The following is a 14,524-nucleotide window of genomic DNA, read 5'->3' as shown; positions in this document are numbered from 1 at the left end:
TGGCACCTTAGAGACTAACCAAAACACGTAGAGTATCATGAGCTTCCGTGAGCAAAACCCACTTCTTCAGATGAGTTGGAGTGGAGGAAAAAAAGGGGGATGCTCAGAATTTATAACAGAAAAAGAAGGGAGGGGGGAAAACGTACCTGTCAATTGCAGTGCTGGTGCTAAAGAAGCTGATGGACTGGGCTGGAATTGCGCCATGGTTTTTTATGTCAATTGGGTGTTGAATGGAAGGAAAGCTAGTTTTATAATGGGCCATCCAGTTGAGGTCTTTGGTCAGGCCAAGGGAAACAGCGTCAAATTTGCAGATGAAGGTCAATTCCGCACTCTCTGTAGTTGGCTGGTGAAATTCCTTTGTAGAAGGATGGCTCCTTTTAAGGCCATGGCTGAGTGCCCAGGCAGGTTAAAACGTCCCCCTCCAGGTTTCTGTGTGTTCCCCTTTCTAATATCTGGTGTGTGTCCGTTTATCCTTTCTCGCAGAGGGACACAGCAGAGAAAACAGAAAATGAAAGAATCCAAGAGAGACATCTCCTCCTTTTTTAAGGAAACAGAAAAGCCTGCCTTCACTTCTTAACCTGTATCAGGTTTCAGAGACAAGGTAGTCTGTTTCAGCAAAAACAACAAGGAGTCCGGTGGCACTTCAAAGCTTAACATGTTTATTAGGGCATAAGCTTTCCTGAGATGCAGGTCGCTTCCTCAGCTGTGGAAGGAAGGAAGGCTACAGAGATGGGCGTGTGAAATCAGCAAGGACCTGGCTCATCTCCAGCTGTGGTGAGAAGGCAATCTGAATTCTAGCTCAGTAGTAGAAAAATGCTTTCTCAGGTCCGTCCCCAAGGGCCCCTCCTTTGCTTACCTTACACCGACAACATCTGCATCATCCGGACCCACGGGAAGGAAGCCCTTGGAGAATTCCACTTGGATTCCAATAACTTCCACCCCACCAGCAATCTCAGCCTGGACCAGTCCACTCCGGAGATCCACTTCCTGGACACTACAGTACAAATAACAGATGGTCACGTAAATACCACTTTGTACGGGAAGCCTACCAGTGGCTATATTTACTTACACCCCTTCAAAGCACAGCCCATGAGCCAAGCCTTAAGACACAACCGCATCGGCTCCAATCTCTCATACAGGGAGTGTGTTCAGCACGTTGAATGTTACCCGAATTATTGTTCTGCTGTAACCGACTATGCCAACATGCCTCTTCCCTATTTTGAGGTCTCAGGTGGTATTGCACTGTCCGGGTTTGACAGAAGCTCAGTGATTGTATCTCAGTAAGGAGTAGAACTCAGGTTTGGGATACAATTTTAGGAGTGTTTCCATGTTTTATGCTTGGCCTCTCCCCCCATCTTTTCTGAATTTCATCCAGCCCAAATTTTGCATCTCTCCAAGTTATGGGCTCAAGTCTCCTCTGCCTGCACCTTTTACATCAGTATAACACCACTGACTTCAGTGGAGTTACTCCCGAATTCGACCACTGTGATTGAGACTAGGAGTGACTGCTGCGTCTCACGAGCCCATTCACATGAGCCATACAGCTATGTGAGCAAAACTTCTTTTTGTGTCCATTAACTATTACTTAATCCAAGTCTGTCTGGATGTAGACTCATGGGAGAGGGTCCAGCAGAGGGCACCAAAAATGAGGAGGAGGCTGGAGCATATGACCTATGAGAGGCTGAGGGATTTGGGCTTATTTAGTCTCCAGAAAAGAAGAGCGAGGGGGGTTTGAGAGCAGCCTTCAACTCCCTGAAGGGGGGTTCCAAAGAGGATGGAGAGAGGCTGTTCACAGTGGTGACTGGGGTTAGAACAAGGAGCAATGGTCTCAAGTTGCATTGTGGGAGGTCTAGGTTGGATCTTAGGAAAAACTATTTCCCTAGGTGGGTGGGGAAGCACAGGGGATGGGTTCCCTAGGGAGGGGGTGGAATCTCCATCCCTAGAGGTGTTCAAGTCCCGGCTTGACACAGCCCTGGCTGGGATGATTGAGTTGGGGTTGGTCCTGCTTTGGGCAGGGGGCTGGACTCAATTTCCTGAGGGCTCTTCCAGCCCTAGGAGTCCATGAATGCAAACATCTCTGGAATTCGGTGCCACAAGAGATTTCCCACAGGAGATGTTCTCTGGAGACTGTCCTCCGATGTGATATCAGTGACAGGCAAGTGGCTCTGAACTAAGGACGTAGAAGACTAGTCGACTATCCGACATGCATTTGCTTATCAGATAGTATTTTGACTAGTCGATATCTCTCCCCCCCCCTTGCTATCTCTATAGGATAGAGGCAGCAAAAGTGTGTGGGGGGGGGAGGGATACTTCAAAGTGGAAGTACCACGTGGATTCCCCAGCTGACCCCAGGCTCCTAGCAGCATGCAGTGTAGCATGGAGACCTGGGTCAGCGGGGGACAGAGTCCCCCGCTGACCCCGAACTCCATGGCTTTGAAATGCACGAGACCCCCCCCCCCGGGGACTCTTGTGCATTTCAAAGCTGGCACCTGCATGCAGCCCGGAGTCAGCGGGACTTCCTGCTGGCCCCGGCTGTATGTGGAGTTCCGCGTTCCTCCTTCGAGATGTACAAGAGCCCCAGCAGAGGCTTTTACACGTTTCAAAGGAGGAATGTGGAAGTACCTGTCAACTAATCAGTTAAACGCATTTTAACATCCTTAGTCTGAACCTCAGGCCGCTTCTGCTCTGCAGCTAATACCAGAAGTAGGGGAGGCTCTTTGTGTGACCACTCACACGTGTTGCTGAAAAGGCCTGAGGCCAGATGATCCTCACTGTGGAAAAACCCAGATCGAAATGACGACTAACAAAATGAACCTGAATGAAAGACAAGGCTGAGGGGGGAAAAAATGAATCTGAAGTCAGACTGCTTCAGAAGCTCCGCACGGATGTCACAGCTGTAAAAGGATAAACCTCCATCGGCCCCAATCCAGTGGCAACTATGCACGCCACCTGAAAGTCTGACTCAAAGGGCCACGTTTTCCACAAGCCAATACAATTCTGGGGCATGTCTATTGGTGCGAATGCCTGGCCGGAACGCTGTGGGTAGAGATTCGCTGGTGTTCCTGAGGACAGGTCCTTGGGAAGAGAGACTCTGCTGCTGTTGGCACGTGTGTGTTGTCAGGAACGCACAAGGTATCACTGCAGCTATGGCTGCCTGTTGTGTAAGAGTCTCCCTTGTTGCAGATGGTGCTGCTCGAAGGTGAGTGGTTAACCGTAACCCAAGGCTGATCTCTCTTTCCAAAGAAGAGAAGGCCCCTGAGTCACCCAGTCGGCCTATGGTTAACTCTCACAATTACTTGGAAGGAAGCCCTAGCACATTATCTCTGGTTTTGTGTTCTAACCTTTTATTACAAAACCTTCAGAATTTCTTTGACTCATTTAGCCTGTTATCATCCTCCCCACAATGCACTTGCATGATCCTCGCATAGCAACCGCATCGCATAATGCAACTTCTGTTCTGAGATTATTCATCTCCCCCCTCCTCCCCATTGTTACTTTGCCAAGTTTTTTCTTCTCATTCTGAGAAACGGAATTTAAAAGAGCAGTGTCTCTGGTACAAGGATGCTCTTAAGAGGCAGCTGGAAGCGAATCAACTTGACAAGTGTATTCACAAGAGTCAACCTGGAGTGGCTGTGAAAAAGCAAAACAAAAAGAACCCTCCAAAGTCCGCATTGATTTTATAGCACTTTCTGGCATGCGTCATCGCATGCATTAACGCAGCAGGCAGGAGGCGTGTGCGCATCGCGGCACCAGTGGAAGGGCAGCTGAGGGAAAGATCATTGACAAGTAGATTTTCATCCACCATTTGCACCAAGTGCTGGTTGCTGGCAAAGCGAGGAAAGAGAAGGGGGCTGTTGGGGATGTGTGTGTTATCAGCCCTGCGCAACGAGGGGATGGATTTGCCCACTTCACTGCTGTGGAACCTTTGTCCGGCTCTCGTGCATTGTCAGGATGCTATCACTTAAATTCTTTTCTCTGTTCATAGCTTGGGGGAAGGCAGCCAGAACTATTGGGGGTGTCTGAAAACATTAGTATGGTTTTAATGCCTACCCAGGGAGTCTGTTCCACACCTGTGAGTCTTACTTCCTGTTCAGCCACATGTCCATACTGGCTAGTAGTGGAGGGAAGAATTTGGCACTTAAGAGCCAGGGCTATATGCAATGGGTGCATTAAATATGAACCCTATAAAATATTGCCGTATCCTGCAGTATCTGTCTGACACGACATCCATAGGGTTGCTTGTGAAGTAAAGTACTAAATATGGTTATGGGTGACAGTCAGGAGCAGGTAGGTTGGACATTAGGAAAAACTTCCTACCTGTCAGGGTGGTAACACTCGGGAATAAATTGCCTAGGGAGGTTGTGGAATCTCCATCACTGGAGAGATTTAAGAGCAGGTTGGACAGACACCTGTCAGGGATGATCTAGACAGTGCTTGGTCCTGCCATGAGGGCAGGGGACTGGACTTGACCTCTCAAAGTCCCTTCCAGTTCTAGTGTTCTATGATTCCGTGAGTGTATAAATACCCTGTCCTTAAGGATATTTGTCACTCCTCTTTAGGCATATTCATGTCAATTGCATTAAGCTCATGGTAGAGTAGAGCACAGAGTGGGTTGTTAGAAAATGCCTCTTTTACCTTCTTTGGGTGTTTTCCCTTCCGAAAGATGAAGGCAAGGAAACCGATCCGCAGCTGTCTCAATGTATAGAGGTTCAGAGATTGGGAACGGGACGGTTTGGGGTATTTTTAAGACAAGCTGAGGAAGGGACATGGTTCCCTTGCTCATTTACTGATCGCCATTGGGAGAAAAGGAGCTGCTGGTGGCAGTTTGAGGAGGGCTGTGATCCACCAGCAGTTGTAACCGGCTTGGAGAAGTGCTAGTGCTGCCTGCAGTGGAGGAAGAGAAGGTGGCAAACAAAGAAATATTGGCTGATTACAGGAGAATGTAGAAAAGGGCTTGGTAGGGAACAGAGAAACCTAGATGCCACGTCTGTGTCTAGAATACCTGCCAACTGGGAAACCTCTGTGATGCGCCTGGGGGTGACCAGAGAATTGCCCACCCCCAGTAAAAACATGGAATCTGTTTAGTTATAACTTGACCCACGTTCCCAGAATGAGACGAAGGTGAAGTGGGATTGGAAAGGATTTTCAGTGACGTTTGGTCCCTACGGCTGTCAGGCTCAACTGCTTTGGAATGTCCTAGTCGCTCCCCCATCCCAAAACTGAGGTGTAAACATAGCGGCCAAGATTTTCAAACCGGAGGGCCTGACGGGGGGGCTTCTAAATTCCCTTCAAAGCCTGATTTTTCTAACGTTCTGAGCACCCAGTAACTCTCCCTGGAAAACTAGGCCTCAGATTTCAAAATCATGGCCTAGATTTCATCAAGGACTGAAAGAATATTACATTTGGCGATACAGACCTGTGTATATTTCATATAAACTTTGTGTGAGAGAGGAAGAGAATCGTACAGCTATTTCACACACATTGTCAGGGGAGAAGGCCCTTTGTGTCCACCTGAATTTTATTTATTTTACAATAATTTAAAAAAGTTGATTTATTTTGGGTGTAACCGATTCGTGCCTTTTCCCTTTCAAGGATTTGCTGTACCTTCTTCACGTCATCTAGCCTTTGAAGGATCAGCCACACTGGCCACGTTAGCATAAGAAATGAAATTAATTCTCATACTCCGATTCAAAATGTAAATTCCTTTATTAATAATTGAAGCGGATTTATTTATGCAGTTTGATACTTTTTCAGGTTCAGGGAAGCAATTAGGTTTTGCTCAAGTTGCTGCTCACCAGACACTGTCATTAAACTCTACACCCCGCCCTTTCCGCCTCAACCTGCTAAGTAGTTAAAAAATTGGAGTCTGGTCGAATCACAAACATGTTATGAAGTTAATGTAGGATGGATAATTTGTGCCACGCTTGCTTTGTTTGGATCATGCTTCTAATCAGAAAAGAAATGGACTTTCCCTCCTAACTTTGAAGTTGCCACCAGCGGAGACGGGTGGGAAGGTGGTGGGGGGCAGGAATTCCTGCAGGAAGACCAATATCTAACAGGCACCTTGGAAAGTGGGTGTGGTGCTTTAAACAGGGAGGGGCGTGGCTGAGGGGGAAGCAAAGGGGAGAGGCAGATTTTGCTACTCTTTTAATGGCCTTGATTTGGTGCTGAACGTGGAGGCCAGCAGCAGAGACAGGCCCACAGGTAGGGGCTGCGGTAGCATTGGTCTGGCATATTCTGTGCCACTGGGCATCAGTCATGCTGCAGTGACATAAGAATATAAGAACGGCCGTACTGGGTCAGACCAAACGTCCATCTAGCTTAGTATCCTCTCTGCCGACAGTGACCAGCACCAGGTGCCCCGGAGGGGGTGGACCGAAGACAATGATCAAGCAACTTGTCTCCTGCCATCCCTCTCCAGCCTCTGACAAACAGAGGCCAAGGACACCATTTTATCCCCTGGCTAATAGCCTTTTATGGACCTAACCTCCATGAAATTATCTAGCTTCTCTTTAAACTCTGTTATAGTCCTAGCCTTCACAGCCTCCTCTGGCAAGGAGTTCCACAGGTTGACTACACGCTGTGTGATGAAGAACTTTCTTTTATTAGTTTTAAACCTGCTACCCATTAACTTCATTTGGTGTCTTCTAGTTGTTCTATTATGGGAACTAATGAAGAACTTTTCTTTATTCACCCTCTCTACACCACTCACGATTTTATATACCTCTATCATATCCCCCCTCAATCTCCTCTTTTCTAAACTGAAAAGTCCCAGTCATTTTAACCTCTCTTCATATGGGACCCGTTCCAAACCCCTAATCATTTTAGTTGACCTTTTCTAAACCCTTTCCAAGGCCAAAATATCTTTTTTGAGCTGAGGAGACCACATCTGTACACAGTATTCAAGATGTGGGCGTATCATAGTTTTATACAGGGGCAGGAAGATATTCTGGGTCTTATTTTCTATCCCTTTCCTAATAATTCCTGACATCGTGCCAAGATTCTGTGCCTATCAGTTGGCTAACTGCACTCTCAGAACTTTACTCTGATCCAGATTGCGATCCAAGGGGGGATTTGAGAGCAGCCTTCAAGTCCCTGCAGGGGGGTTCCAGCGATGATGGAGAGAGGCTGTTCTCAGTGGGGGCAGATGGCAGAACGAGGAGCAATGGTTTCACATTGCAGTGGGGGAGGTCTAGATTGGATATTAGGAAAAACTATTTCCCTAGGCGGGTGGGGAAGCGCTGGGCTGGGTTCCCTAGGAAGGGGGTGGAATCTCCATCCCTAGAGGTGTTCAAGTCCCGGCTTGACACAGCCGTGGCTGGGATGGTTGAGTCGGGTTGGTCCTGCTTTGGGCAGGGGCTGGACTCTGACTCCTGAGGTCTCTTCCAGACCTGGGATTCTATGACTGGCAAACCAAACACTGTACGGTGTGGGAAGATCTATTAAGTGTCACGTATATTTGCTTCAGCCTGCCCTGGCTCTGTGATCTGGGCTGTTGCAGGGCTGGTGATGCTGCTAGACAATATTGACCCCCGTGGTTTGGATAAATCTCCGGTTCAGTGCCGGTCAGAGAGGTCAAACATAGCTACCCTGCTGTGTGCTGGCTCTAAAGCCGCGGTTGCCAAACTTTTCGACATCACGCCCTCTTTTGGATTTTTGAGAAACCCTCACGCCCCCTCCGCCAATAGCAGAAAAACTTGTTGAGGGAAAAAAAAGGAACTGACTGGGTCCGAAAAACAAAATTAGCAGCAAAACTTGGGGGGTAGGGGGCACTGATGGGGGGGCTGGGTTGCCTCGCACCCCCCCTGGAATTTCTTCATGCCACCTCCGGGGTGGGGCACGCCCACCAGTTTGGGAACCCATGCTCTAAAGCATAGGCAGGCCAGGCATGTCGTCACCTTCAATGAGACACTCCCAATACTAACCCCTAGATCTGAAAAGCATCAGACTTTGAGAGTATCTAGATCTGGCTCCTGACCATGTTTTGCACCTGCAGAACGGGGCAGTCCAGCACTCTGGATCTGAATACCCATGAAGCTTTGGGATGTCTGAAATCTGGATCCAAATGCTGTGCGTTGCACTCCTGGCCAGCAAGTCGACCCTTCAATTGCGTTGGCTGCGTTTGTTTCTCTGTTGTAAGCTTCCTGTGCCGAATGGTGCGAAATCTTCAGAACGAGGTGCTACCCATCTCTTCTGGCTGCCTGTGCCGTTACCAATCTGAAACTCAGGCCAGGCACATACAAATGTTGGTGGTAAAATTTACCTTGCTTTTGTGTGGCTCTGTGCTCGTTCTTGAGCAAACGTGGACCCAGTGCGTTATTCCTCAGCATCCATGGAGAGAAATAATTTTGCACCGTGAGTGAAACCAGATGCATTGCCTTGATCTGAAGATGTTCCATTCGTTCAAAATCCAAAGGAAACTTGAAGGTGTTGTGAACTCACATGGATTATTACACCACCAATCCCCACACATAGCCCCGCTAAGTGGTGTTGCAATGTCTGCCGTGTTCTTGCTCAGCTTTAGCTTTTCTCTTTTGTCTCATTGCTCAAAGCCAACCTGAAGTCATAAGAACAACCAGACTGGGTCAGATCAAAGGTCCATCTAGCCCAGTGTCCAGTCTGCCAACAGTGGCCAATGCCAGGTGCCCCAGAGGCAGTGAACACAACAGGGAATCCTCATGTGATCCTTCCCCATCATCCATTTCCAGACAAACAAAGGCTAGGAACACCATTCCCATGCATCCTGATGAATGCCTCCTCTCCCTGAATCTATCTAGCTTTTTCGAACCCTGTTAAACTCCTAGTCTTCGCCACATCTTCTGGCAAGGAGTTCCACAGGTTGACATTGCGCTGAGTGAAGAAAAACTTCATCGTGTTTGTTTTAAACCTGCTGCCTATTCATTTCATTTGGTGCCCCCTAGTTCTTATATTGTTGGAATAAGTAAATAACTTTTCCTTGTTAATGTCAAATGTTACCTTGCCCCAGTTTAGAATTAACCTGGTCACTCTTCCTCACGTTCACTGTGTGGAACTTCAGTAATTGTGTAGTCTTCACCTCCAGCGGATGTGTGTGGAAGGCAGAGTTTTTCAGTCTCTTGGCTTTCCGGCTCTTTAAAAAGATACTTTCAAGGTCCTTTGGGACCGCGCTGGGCTTTTGATCATGATGACTGCTGCTTCAGATGAATTCTCTTCCCTCAGCTGGTCTGCGTGGCCTGCTCTTGTATCCAGGAAGCAAAGTGGAAGTTACAAAAATCCGTCTGTCCAAGTGCTTGAGAAAATAGCCCTGATTCTTTTGGGGGGAAACTTCAGTTTTGGCATAGAGCCAGGACTCCTCAAAGTAACAGACTTCACAGCATTGGCGGGGGTAGCTTCAAGTCCAAAGCGGTCATTGGCACAAAATGAAGACTGTGATTTCCAAAAATGGCCCAGCCAACATCCTGCTCGGTGGAATAACTTCACTTTGGGTGAGTTCCCCGGGGCCCTGAACAAAGAAGTCGCCAGGAACGCCCTCGGGGAGGCTAGGAGTGAAGAGACAAACCAAGGGCAGGAGGGTTCGGCGAAGAGAAGCCGGCAGAGTGACAATGGTCACATGGCAGAGAAGCGAGACGCGCCCACGTCTTCACAAAGTGACAACACTCCCTTCTTTCTTGGATCACAAACCCGATCTGTCAATTAGCGCCACATGCCCAGAATCCAAACGCCAGGCCCGGAATAGCAGCCGTGGAAGTGTTGAAGCAGCTCTTAAAATGTATTTTAAACTCTGAAAACTGCCACATGGCCGTGCACGTGATTATAACACAGGCTGCGCTGGGCTGCCTTGTATTTCTCTGTTGATTTTTTTTTTTTTTTTTTTTACAGCGTTGGGCACCTTCACTTTGGATTGTGCTGTGACCGCCTCATCTCTGCGCCTTGGTCAGTTTGATCTTTGACCCGCAATAGCCTCTCATGGAGCACGTGCATTAGAGGTTGAACCCCCATAGTCCGGCACTTTCTGCTCCAGCATCATCTGCGGTCCGGCACGATTTTAGTGAACCGCCTGTCCGGTTATCACAAGTGTGGCCAAGTTTCCTGTGGCCCCATACAGTTTGTTTGCAGCCCCCAGTCCTGGCTCTGTGTTCTGTGCCGTTATTTAGCCCTAATGAACCCTTAAACATTTTCTCTGAGCCCAGCAAGCCGTGGCAGTGCTGGTAACACGGCTAGACAATACCGACCTCCCGTGGTTTGGATAATTCTCTGGTTCAGCGCCAATCTGATCCCAAATGTGCTGGACTAGAGAGGGGGGCCTGTAGAAAATGTTGTACCAGTTCTCCAGCCCACACGTAGCCCCCCTGATGTAACCAATGATGCAGGCCGTGCAGAGTAGCCAGAAGATGCATGGCTTCGCCTAGGCCAGGGTGGCTAAGACGGCCAGAGCTGGACCGATGGGGAAACGTTGCAGCATTTCCCTAGCGCTGAGGCGCTTAGTGATCGGAGCAAACCAGCAGCGTGGGAAGTGTCTCCCTGCAAACCTTCCATCCTATCTCCTCTCCTCGTCTTCCGGCTTGCTGTTGCATCAGGCTCTTCCCCTTCTCTGCCTCACACCCGGAGTGCCTTCGTCTCTCCTTTCTCCCCCGCATCACTGTGTTCCTATCAGCTCCACCTTCTTTCCCTCACTCTCTTGGCAGGTAGCCAGCTTCCACAAGCCAGGGCCTTTCCTTCCTCCTCTGCGCTTCAGATACCTTTAAGAGAGAGATCAGAAGCAGTGTTCCCTCTGACCGCTTGGGCAGCCACCCAGGAGAGATTCAGGTGCTGCCCAGATGATTAGCAAGTGCCCAGAGCCAGCAGTGTGTGTTTCTATGGCTGGTGCACATCCACATATGCCTTGGTGCACCTAACAAAATTCATTCCACATACTGATGGAAAAAATTAAGAGGGAACATTGGTCAGAGAAGGCTGCTTGTCTTCGCTGGGCCCAAAGCCACCAGGTACATGTGCCTTCCTTTGGGCATCCCAAAACCACTGTCTTCCACCTGGTTTTGCCACACTGCTGGCTGACTCCTGCACCCCCGTCTGGGACCTGTCAGCGGAGGCAAGGGCTTCTCCGTCCGTCCTTTCCTTCTCGCTTGGTTTGAGAGAGTCAAAGCAATTTTACAAGGGGGTGGAAGTTGGAACTTTTTGCCCCATCAGCCCCACTGGGGAAATGAAAGTCTCTTCACCCTGCTGAAGAGGGATGTAATTTCATTTTCTAAATGTGTCAGCGCTCTGGGGAGACTAAGAGATGGGTCGGGGTGACAGGGAATGATCCTGTAGCACTTTCATCCTCTTGCTGTTGGGGTTAGACATGGACAGGGAAATCACCACGTGGGTTAATACCACACCTTGGTAGATAGGACGTCAGTATTTTCCACATTGGCAGTATTTCTTAGGTAGGTATAGGGGTATTCGAGGGAAGGCCAGAAATAGCTGAGTTTTACTGTAGGGGTTTTTAGTTAAATTGCCACGGTCTCTTACCCCACTTGGAATACCACTGGCAGGTAGATCATGTACAGACGATCAGAAACCTGGACTAAAGAAAGTAATTTCCCTTTGCAAGCTTTTTTTTCTGTCTCGAGGTTATTACACAGCCTGTGGTTCTCTTCCCCTTTGTCCTTCTGGATTTGGCAACCGCCACTACATCGAGGTTTACTGATCATTTCTTTGCTGCTGTTTGTTTCTGGAGGAAAGTTCCCCCTTTACTTTTTGGAGATGTAGATCACTAGCAAATCGGTTCCTAATTAGGACGCCTTAATGAGCATGTCTACAAGACTCATTGGTTTGCTGCATAATTTCAAGGATGTTGCTGATTAATTGCCCAACTGCAGGATCTAAAACAATGAGCTGAACCCATTAAAAAGCAAGATATTCTGCAGGAGAAAAGGCTCTACCATGTGATTTTTGCAGAAGATCCTGCCTCTCCGGACCGATTGCATGGGGACGAGTCGTCCGGGAAAGTCTTCACACCCTGGCTGACGGGGTAGGTCTCTGAACAGCTCCTTGTCTCCCCCCCTCCCCCCCCCCCCGGGCTCCTGACTCCTGCTACGTTAATTTGCACAGGAGTCAACACCTGAAAGTACAGAGCACACCCCAGTGAGAGGGGATGGGGTGGACTGGGGGAGTGGTCCAGAGCCCCACATGGGACATGTGGGGGCGTTCCGGGGGCTGCCATTTGGAACAGCAAACGTCCCTGGCGCCCGGCTGGAGAGAAGAGAAACGCAGAACAGGAGCGTGAGAGAGGCAGGATTGAGGAAGTGCGGTCCCTGGTCAGGCCCCTTTCCTCCGGCTGTGGAGGGGGGAATTGGCCCCAGCCGCGTCCTGCCAGGGTAGCATTGTGTACTCCCCTCCCTGGTTAGCCAGCCCTCCTGTAAGGCACCTCACCTACCTTCCTCCTCTTCCGCTCCAGAGGCCATTCCCACCTCCCTCCTTGTAGGCCAGGGAAGGGGCAGAGCCCCGCTTGTCCTGTACCGCACGGGGCACGTCTGTCAGGAGACACACGTCTGGGCCATGCTCGGCCCACAGCTCCAAAGATGCTTGCTCAAAGGAGACCATCCTTGGTCGTCATGAGCGAGAAATACATGCGCTTTCCGCGTGTCGTCCCAGGGGTGTGAGCTGGTCGGCACGGGGCGTATTTGGAGAGAAGAGCGGAGACACGTTCCTCTGCACTGGAGATGTCTGCCTGCTCTGTTCCTGCAGCGATTGCTCAGCATATTGGCCCTGACTCGGCAGGGCATGTGGGGAGAAACACGGGTATTGATTTCAGTGGGGTTATTCACATGCTTCAAGTTAGGCATAGCCTCAGTATCCAGCACCACTGAGGCCTTTCTTAGCATCAGGCAGAGGCTTCTTAGCATGAGCGGCTACAAGTATTTGGTGCTTCCCTTCCATTTGTCTTGGATACGGCGGCGGCGGCAGAATATCATGGAATTGTAGAACTGGAAGGGACCTCGAGAGCTCATCGAGTCCAGCCCCCTGCCCTCATGGCAGGACCAAGCACCATCTAAATCATTCCAGACAGGTGTCTGTCCAACCTGCTCTTAAATATCTCCAGTGATGGAGATTCCACAACCTCCCCAGGCAATTTATTCCAGTGTTTAACCACCCTGACAGGAAGGAAGTTTTTCCTAATGTCCAACCCTAAACTTCCCTTGCTGCAAGCTTGTCCTGTCCTCAGAGGCCAAGGAGGATAATTTTTAGATATTTGAGAAAACTGCTTCTCAGTTTCTCTGAGTGTCTTTTCCTTTGATTGCTCTGGGCTTGGACATTTGCACCAAATGAAAACGCTGAGCATTGCTGACTTCAATTCAAACTGGCAGCACTGTGTGTCGATATGACGTTGTCCTTGCCTGGCATACGCTGAGGGCACCAGTGTCGTAGGTGTACTGGGAGTGGGATACAACCTTGAGGACAGTGGATAGATTGAAACTAGCAGACACTCCCTAAAGTGGTGATCAGTGCCTTGACCCACCTCTGAGACTGACATAAATGCCCCCAGCTGCATGGGGTGACGTGGGAAACACAAACACCTCCTCTCCCCTCCTCCCTCTGGATTTTAGAAAAATGCATTTCTGAACATGTTGGTTTTTCTTTCTCACAGGTGGGACAAAATGAAGGAAGAGCTGGGGAACCTGCCTGAAAAATGTAACTTCTAGGGAAACTTGGGGAAGGACATTGATTTATGATCAAACGGGGGGAAAAAAGCCAAGCAGAATAAAAAGAATACTTAAGACTTAAAACCCGGGAAATCTCATCTCTTCCTGTGAAGGTGCTGCCTTGGAATCTTTCATGTAAACCTTAAATGGAATTCGGAATGAGGGGGAAATCACTCTGGGACTACAGTGATCCTTGCAGCCCTCTATTAACATTAATACGGGCATTGATCTGCACAATTTATTAATAGCTGAACGCCACAAGAGCAGCTATGATAAACAGTGCAGGCCCTAATTCAGCGAGCCACTGGTTTAGCAGCATCCTTTGCATTACCATCGGCTCAGGCGCCTCGTGATTGCATAATTGGCCTATTCAAGCCCTGTAGAACCAATTAGCAGTAGCCTTTTTTGACCTGTGGTGTCTATGGTGTGAGGAAAACTAAAGACTTAAAATGAAAAGCCAAGAGCAAAGACCTAAATCTTTTTGGCTCCCTGATGAATAGTCCTGTCAACGCTATCACAGGCACTAAACAGGAATGCTGGTTGCGGCTGAATTTTTTATACTTTCTATTAATCTTTAATGATAGCTTGGTCACCTAGTCTCTTTTATCTTGTCAGATAAATGTATGGTTAACAGGATAATGAGATTTCTAAAGCTCTATTCTAGCTTACAGCCAGCCAGTGTATGAGGTGGCCCCTGACCCCTGTCAGAGAGCAACACTGGGGTGATGGTAATTGGTAGATGTGCTATGAATGTATTGGGAGCTGATGGATGGTTTAAACTTTGATTTGAGGTCAGGAGGTCCCTCAGCTCTGGAAGGCAACTGTGGTTTTATTACTCGCAGGATCTGATGGGGTTGTAA

The 14,524-nt window shown here is 48.8% G+C and overlaps 1 long non-coding RNA gene across 1 annotated transcript in view; it reads left to right on the top strand.

Moving 5' to 3' along the window:
* Positions 1–981: 981 nt before the first annotated feature.
* Positions 982–14,524, top strand: part of LOC142818281 (uncharacterized) — a 23,844-nt gene continuing 10,301 nt past the window's right edge. The window contains exon 1 of the long non-coding RNA XR_016350684.1: positions 982–14,524. This exon is cut by the window's right edge and continues 8,454 nt beyond it. This is a non-coding gene — a long non-coding RNA (uncharacterized LOC142818281).

This window comes from Pelodiscus sinensis, chromosome 14 (assembly GCF_052426305.1).
Source record: "Pelodiscus sinensis isolate ZL-2025 chromosome 14, ASM5242630v1, whole genome shotgun sequence".
Classification (NCBI taxonomy): domain Eukaryota; kingdom Metazoa; phylum Chordata; order Testudines; family Trionychidae; genus Pelodiscus; species Pelodiscus sinensis.
This window is presented reverse-complemented; position numbering and strand designations above follow the sequence as displayed.